The sequence below is a fragment of the Aegilops tauschii genome, chromosome 7 (assembly GCF_002575655.3).
Source record: "Aegilops tauschii subsp. strangulata cultivar AL8/78 chromosome 7, Aet v6.0, whole genome shotgun sequence".
NCBI classification, from domain to species: Eukaryota; Viridiplantae; Streptophyta; class Magnoliopsida; order Poales; family Poaceae; genus Aegilops; species Aegilops tauschii.
This window is the reverse complement of record NC_053041.3, coordinates 152,005,134-152,013,565: the sequence shown is the minus strand read 5'-3', so window position 1 is coordinate 152,013,565 and position 8,432 is coordinate 152,005,134.

The window sequence follows — 8,432 nt, the reverse complement described above, 5'->3', positions numbered from 1 at the left end:
TCGTGGCTCCCTTGACGTACTTCTTTCACCTATATATACCCTAAAATGATTGGGGAACAGAAGAGATCAGGAGTTCCGCCGCCGCAAGCCTTTGTAGCCACCAAAAACCAATCGGGGCCCTGTTCCGGCACCCTTCCGGAGGGGGGGAACCCTCACTGGTGGCCATCTTCATCATCCCGGCGCTCTCCATGACGTGGAGGGAGTAGTTCACCCTCGGGGCTGAGGGTATGTACCAGTAGATATGTGTTTGATCTCTCTCTCTCATGTTCTTGATTTGGCACGATCTTGATGTATCGCGAGCTATGCTATTATAGTTGGATCTGATGTTGCTTCTCCCCCTCTACTCTCTTGTAATGGATTGAGTTTTCCCTTTGAAGTAATCTTATCGGATTGAGTCTTTAATGATTTGAGAACACTTGATGTATGTCTTGCCGTGCGTATCTGTGGTGACAATGGGATATCACGTGATTTACTTGATGTATGTTTTGGTGATCAACTTGCGGGTTCCGCCCATGAACCTATGCATAGGGGTTGGCACACGTTTTCGTCTTGATTCTCTGGTAGAAACTTTGGGGCACTCTTTGAAGTACTTTGTGTTGGTTGAATAGATGAATCTGAGATTGTGTGATGCATATCGTATAATCTTACCCATGGATACTTGAGGTGACATTGGAGTATCTAGGTGACATTAGGGTTTTGGTTGATTTGTGTCTTAAGGTGTTATTCTAGTACGAATTCTAGAGCTGTTTGTGACACTTATAGGAATAGCCCAATGGATTGATCGGAAAGAATAACTTTGAGGTGGTTTCGTACCCTACCATAATCTCTTCGTCTGTTCTTCGCTATTAGTGACTTTGGAGTGACTCTTTGTTGCATGTTGAGGGATAGTTATATGATCCAATTATGTTATTATTGTTGAGAGAACTTGCACTAGTGAAAGTATGAACCCTAGGCCTTGTTTCCTAGCATTGCAATACCGTTTACGCTCACTTTTATCGCTTGCTACCTTGCTGTTTTTATATTTTCAGCTTACAAAAACCTATATCTACCATCCATATTGCACTTGTATCACCATCTCTTCGCCGAACTAGTGCACCTATACAATTTACCATTGTATTGGGTGTGTTGGGGACACAAGGGACTCTTTGTTATTTGGTTGCAGGGTTGCTTGAGAGAGACCATCTTCATCCTACGCCTCCCACGGATTGATAAACCTTAGGTCATCCACTTGAGGGAAATTTGCTACTGTCCTACAAACCTCTGCACTTGGAGGCCCAACAACGTCTACAAGAAGAAGGTTGCGTAGTAGACATCAGTGGCATGTTGTTTCGCTTGATGGGTTGAGGTCTTGATGAGCAGTGCTTGCACGTCACGAAGCACCTACGATGATGGTAGTGAATATAAAGGGGGGAAACCATAAGCTTTACGAGTATAGTGATCGTGCCATGGCGGATCTGAAGGTGCAAACCGGACAAAGCAACTTCGCAACCAATGTTTGCTTTCAACTAGCCACTACGATTTGGTACGGACAAGAAAAGTACAGTAAACAATTTACGATCTATTTTTCGGGTGAGATCAATTAGTTAAGCACATATGGAAGAGTACCACCTCTCTTGCGATGCCGTGTAGGCCCCTGCTGATACGTTCAGCGTGCTGCGGGTGCGATGGCTGTCGGCGGCGGGGAAGAAGACTTTAGACGGCAGACGGCCAGGTCGGGGGATAAATCATGTTGCCGTGGACGAGGCGGTCGTAGGAGCGGCAACGGCAAGGTAGACGACGGCGCCGATGAAGCAAGAGAACGCGATGAAAGGATCCTGGTCCGGCGCCGTGGATGAGAGACGTCCATCTCTTGAAGTGGACGACGGGGTAGCGGCTCGGGCAAGGTGGAGGATGGGGTGGCGGACGGAGGAGGCTGGCCGCAGTGGGGAGGTTGTTGTGGCGCCGACGGTGTATGAATGGGGAAATGGAGGGGGAGGGGGATCTAAAACTTTGGGACACGCTTGTCTGATATGTGGGAAAGTTACGAACTTATCCCCCATTTAAAATTTCGGACATCACATCGGTTGGGGATAGGACGGTAATCTCGCATCTCCCAAATATTTGCCGGTAGCGATTTTGGGCCAGGAAAGGGTGTTTTACCGCCCACGGTTGGCGCCCACGGTGTATGAACGGGGCTGACAGGTAGGGCGGTTGTGTCACGTCTGAGGGAAATTACACATCTGCCCCTATTTAAAATATTTGCCTACATCGATTTCGGGCGAGGAGAGTTTGTTTTGCCGCCCACTGTCTATGAATGGGGAAATGGAGGGAGAGACACATGTCTTTTGGACGAGCTTGAATCAAATGTGTTTTGCCGCCCACGTTTGGCGCCCACCGTGTCTGAATGGGCTCAAAGGCGGTCGTGTCACGTCTGATTGAAGTCACTAGTCTACCCCTATCGACAGCAGTGTAAATCCGGTCAATAAGGATGTCAAAGTGTCAGGGGTAGACAATAATTTCCATCTCGCAAACACTTGCGTCAGGCAGCCCACAAATGATAGTGGGTGTTTAGCCGCTTCGTTCAAAACTTGGGAGAATTAGCATTCACGTTTGCCCTGGGCCCTGGCAACTAAATTCAAATCCAATTTGTATTCGATTACAAATATCCACCGATAATTCTATATTTTGTTATTTATTTCTTCGAAACCACAACAAAGATTTATTCCACCTTCATATATGATTATGATTTAGAAATGCCGTGATCTTCGAATTCAGTAGGTTGGATACACTTTGAGTCAAACAGTTATTTCATCCAATACAATATGCTCACACGAAAAATAGTTCACCTTATGCCAATCATACAAGTACTGAGGATTACCTCGCCTAAAAAATTCGGATCATTACAACACATGGAGAACATAGGGGGTCTTACAACATAATCCATTCAGAGGCATGACAGAACATGCAAGTACAATAATCTATTGACAATTTCAACTGGTATCTAAAGAAGAACTGGGATTACCCTGGGCTTCAGATAGCAGAAACAGCAGGACCTCCTCCGTCTTCAAATGCAACATTCTTACTTCCTCCAATTCTTGGGTTGCTTGCATAATGTGTGCAGCTAATTGCATAATTTCCAGCCTCAAGATCAAGATTACCTCATTCATGGCAGCCACACCATCTCTTTCTGCCTCTAGTAGAGCCTCAAGAACTATAATATCTATGCTCATACTGCTCGCCGGCGGTGTTGCCTCTGAACTGCTACCATCTGGTAACATGGATGGCGCACTGCTTCCACAAATAGATTCTGGGGTTGTACATTGTGTCCTAGTGTGAACGGCATCCTGAAAGGTTTCCGCTGGACATAAGTAAGAGAAAGTTATCGCATGATCCAGGCAGTAAGCTTACATGGTAAACGACATACGAATTATTGCCGAGCATGGCAAGCTATATTTAAATGGTTCGAAGCAGCATCAGCCGAAAAGAAATTAAAATGGTAAGATGAAACTAGGGATGTAAGTGGCAAATAAACGACATCCGCCAGTCCCATCTAGTTAGTTTTTGCTAGCTCCCTAGTTCATTTTCCTCAAAAAACAAAAACTCTTTTGAACTATCATACCACTAGTGGATTTTAATCGGGATTAAACGGGACCCAGTTGACATCCCTAGTTGAAAGGGAGTGTACCACCGCTATATTTAAGTTGCCAAGGCATCTAAGCAGTTCAAATAATCTGAGAAAGCACTTAACAGTGTGGCCTCATATAAACTACGAAGACGGTCTTGTGATGAAGTTCAGAGGAAAAGTTAAGGACTCAAATGAACTAGGCATGCATTTCTTTACGATAGTACAGCAGGCACTACTGACATATTGGCCAACTCAGGTATAGCCTAACAAGTAAGAAACAAGCATTCGAATCAAGCAATACAGCAAAGCAGACAACTGAACTATTTGTAATTCTGTAGGATTACAGGTTGAGGGCACAAGCCAAGAAAGCAGCCCACATGCATTACATTTCACATGTACTAAAACACACTGGTTTACCATATCTTGTTGTGAAGCCTCGCTGCTGTTGCAATGTTCTTTGAAGATATTGTCAGCATCCCGTGGTTGCAAATCTAGTTGTTGTAGTTTATTCTGCACCCTCTATTTAGGTAAAATTAATTTTAATTCCATGCACTGGTTCGAATTGATCATCAATGGTTCATCTAAACTAATGAAATAAGGGTGTGTGCTTACACGACAATATATCTGCTTCACTCTATTTTTATGCTTGTTCGAGGTGCCAGCCCCAAAAGAACAAATGTTTTTCTTGATGGGGTTGGCAGCTCCATAACTAATAGAAGCCTCAAATTAGTCATGCAACTTGGGAAGATCAAGAACACACAAAAAAGTAATGAACAGAGGCTCAGAGCAGTGATGTAATAGCTAGCATCAGAAAATATAGGGTAAAACAAACAAAAAGCAGCGGAACCACATGCTAGTTTGCTGATGTGTAATTAAGCATAGAGAACATGAAACAGTCTGATGGAACCAACAGGTGGCATCAGAACAACACCATTATCATAAATATAGCATGCAAGAAGTAAAATAGTAGGCAGTGATATCTAGGAAGTACAGTAATACTTAGGACAAAACTAAAGCATATTAACTATATGTGCACTGGTATGTAATTTAGCACATGTAACATGTTCACTGCTAGAAGTATGGTCCTACAGGTGCAAGCAGAATAACGCGTCTCATGAAAAATTGAATGATGCCCTGAAGGAATTCAAAGGTGTGGTGCTTATGCTAATAAAGTGAACGTAGGCGCTGGCCGTTGGATAATAGAACCTGATTCTCGGCGGCGTATGGGTATCGTTGTCATACTTGATAGCTAAGGATCATCGATGGTGCTCGTGTTGCGGTTGAGTTTGGGCCGGCTGTCGCCGTCACTTAAGCGGCTCCGGTGTTCGGTTGCGGCGCTTGTCGACATACAAGAAAGCTCATTTGTGGTAAGTGAACAGTTGCACGATAAAGAAGAGAAAAACCAAAGGTGTACAAATCGAAATAACCTGATGAGGCTGCGGCGTTAGTAAAGAAGGGCCGATGGAGTTGAATATGGCGTCCGTGGAGCGGATCCGGTGCAGTGGACGTAGGCTTTGGCGGGCGCGGTGTACGGTGCTTTCGGTAAGGCGGATCTGTTGCGGCAGATGAGGGCTTGTATGAAGGGCCAGCGATGGAGATGACGATGGAGTCAGTGAAGGGCTGTGGTGAACGAGGGCACTAGTTAAGCAGATCCGGTGCGGTGGACCATGATGGCGGTCAAGGAGATCTGGAGCGGTGGACAAGCCAGTCGGTGAAGTGGCTCCGGTGAAGTTGTGAGTTGGCAGTTGGGGGTTCCAAGCTGCAGAAGGTAGATCCGGCAGGGTGTGAGGTCCACCGCTGCGGCGGAGGACTAGATTAGATGGCTTGCCATGGTTGGGGGGGAGTCAGGGAGGGGAAGGGAAGGGGCTATGGGGAAGAATGTTGGGGGCAAAGAGGGGAAAACAATGGAGTTACCAAAGCAGCCCTTCTTTGTTCATGTGGCAGGGGTAAAACAGGAATATCGCAGGGTTAAACTTTCAGGCGCGAGATATTTCGATGTGAGCGGGAAGTTTGAAAGCTTTTGGCGCCTGAAATTATAAGTGTTCTGCTCTTGTACGGCCGACTATGATATCATGGCCGAGAATTTATTTGTTTTGCACGCAAAAAAGTGCCAGTTTTGAAAATCAATGTCTCCAACTCGAAACTTAGATTGTCCATTCAATTCAAATATGCATCATTGAGCTAGTACAAGCAAATACCATCATACAGTCCAATTCAAATGATATTCCAAATGTGTTTATCCTAAATATGATGACAAAATCAAAAATGTGTATGTGTATAAAAAAAGTGGAGGATTATAAAGTTTGAACATGCATGTATGTGTATATCTCTAGGTTTGATATATGAATTTGAAATCACGAAATCCCGGCTTAAAAAATGTACCTCTGTTTAAATGAATTACAAAGGCTAATGATGGAGCTGAATTCCAAAATTCCAATCTTAGGTTTGTAATTCTAGTACATCAATGTATATCACGCATGTTCAAAAGTATCGTTATCTCATAGTCCAAACTGTGAAACAAATTGATCAACCATGAGTGCACACACTATTGACCATATATATCTCAATTACGCTAAAGTCCCTCGAATATAGACACCTCACTCATTATCTGAAGCCACCCCCCACCCCTCCCCCCCACACACATGTCGTTCTCTCCCCCAGATAGGAACACATGAGCACATTAACACCCCCACTCTTCTAATGTCCGGACCCCCAATATAGGTCTCTTATCACTTTGTCTCTCGGGCATGCATGTCGGTGTCAAAACCGGCAGATCTCGGGTAGGGGGTCCCAAGCTGTGTGTCATGGATCGATGGGTAACAGGAGACAGGGGACACGATGTTTACCCAGGTTCGGGCCCTCTCTATCGAGGTAATACCCTACTTCCTGCTCGATTGATCATGATGAATATAGGGTTACAAGAGTTGAGCTACCTCGAGATCATATGTTGTGGTCTAAACCCTAGAGGTATGATGAGTAATGTCATAATGATCTATCGACTAGCCTGGCCTTGCCTTATATAATACACCAGAGGCCTAAGATAACAAGAGTCCTAGTCGAATACGCCGGTGGAGAGGAGTCCTTGTCTTGATCACCAAGTCTCATGGAATCTTCCTCGTGTATGCATCGGCTGTCCGAACTGGCCCATGAGTAAACGGCCACGGGGGTCCTCGGCCCAATCCAACTGATCGGGAGACGACGTGGTGAGTCCCCCCTAGTCCAGGACACCGTCAGTAGCCCCTTGAAACGGTCTTCAAGTTGGGGATGCTCCTCGATTCTTCCAAACTGTTCTTCATCTTCAGTCGTCGGTCATGAAAACTGGTTCAACAAATCTTCTTATCTTCGATCTTGAGGATCGCCGAAGTAAATCTGAAGAGTTTATATGTCGGGTATCCGAGGAGCCCCTTTAAGTTATCGGCTTTTATCAATGCCTTGTTATTTTTACGCCCACCTTGGGTTTGAAGTTGTTCCCGGGCGGCAGTGTCCTCTTGCATCCGAGCTCCAACGCCGGACTGCATTTCGAGGTATCTTTTGCAGCCGAGCACCAACACCAGACTATATTCAAGCTCCAACGCCAGACTGTATACGAGGTGTCATAGATCACCTTGGCTTGAAGAAGTTTAAAGGAAGTTAGCCAAGCTTAATGCTGGAAATGCCCTCTATAGAGCCAGCCACTTGCATCCAAGTTTTATGTCGGACTGCTTCCGAGGTGATGCACCACCTCGGGCTTGGGCTGATTGTTTATGGATTTTATTTCTGATGCGTGTAAATTTATTTGCTGTCAACATGTATAACTAGTAGCCCTCAAGGTGCGTGTCGGTCTAAAACCCGAGATGCACCCGAAGGAAAACATGAAATCGCTGATCCTAGTAGCCCCTAAGACTCGGGTCGATGCGCGAAATCGGCCTGAGGATCAATTCTTAGCTCGGCAGCATACTTAGGAATAGAAACGCAGTGTAATATATTAGAGATAGTAGTGATCGGCGAATGGACCCTTGAGAGAGAGTCATGAGAAGTCGCCGTGATATATCAGCTTGATGCCGGATAAGTCCCATATGGTACTTATCGTTGTCCGAAGATGCACTTGTTCATAGTTCGGTTATGCCAAACACTAAGCACTTTGAATTTTCTGCATTGAATAGGCAATGCAATAGCCCCCGAGCCACTGGTCGGGTGGCAACACCAGATCAGGGGATCGATGTACCCCTTTAATATTTGTAAATAATGAGCGCAAAGCCCTGTAGCCCCCGAGCCTTAATGTGGGCACGGGTGGCCGAATTAAGGATCGATATCCGTTTGACAGAAAAAAAAATTGTGTTTAACACAAACTTCTCGGAAAGAGAATAAAGATCTCTTAAAAGAGCTTAGAGCGGGTCGAAATCCGAGCTCGCCAAGGTATGCCCTAAGGAGTTTGAAAAGATGGATTGCAGTAAATGGATTTTACTCACAATTTTCATGTGTAATGATTCTATGTATCCAAGTACTTTTCATCATTAATGCTTGAATCCACATTGTACAAAACTTTGTCGACCGACCATCGGCTTCAACCTCCTCGGCAGCAGCTGGGGAGTGTTTGTCCTACTTTATAAAGTCGTTGTAAGGGCAAAGATTTATGGAAAACAAGGGAATCCGGCCATACGGTTTTATAAACAAAGGTACACGGAGAGATGTGTTATATTACGTTTTAACGTAAGAAACGTCTTCCAAAGAAAATAGTCCCGCTATCGGTTCCTTTCTTTGGGTCGTCATGCTTATCACGATCATGAAAACTCACATCCGATCAATGTGGGAGGAAAATATTGTGGATTTAGTTTGGGGAAAGTTCCCG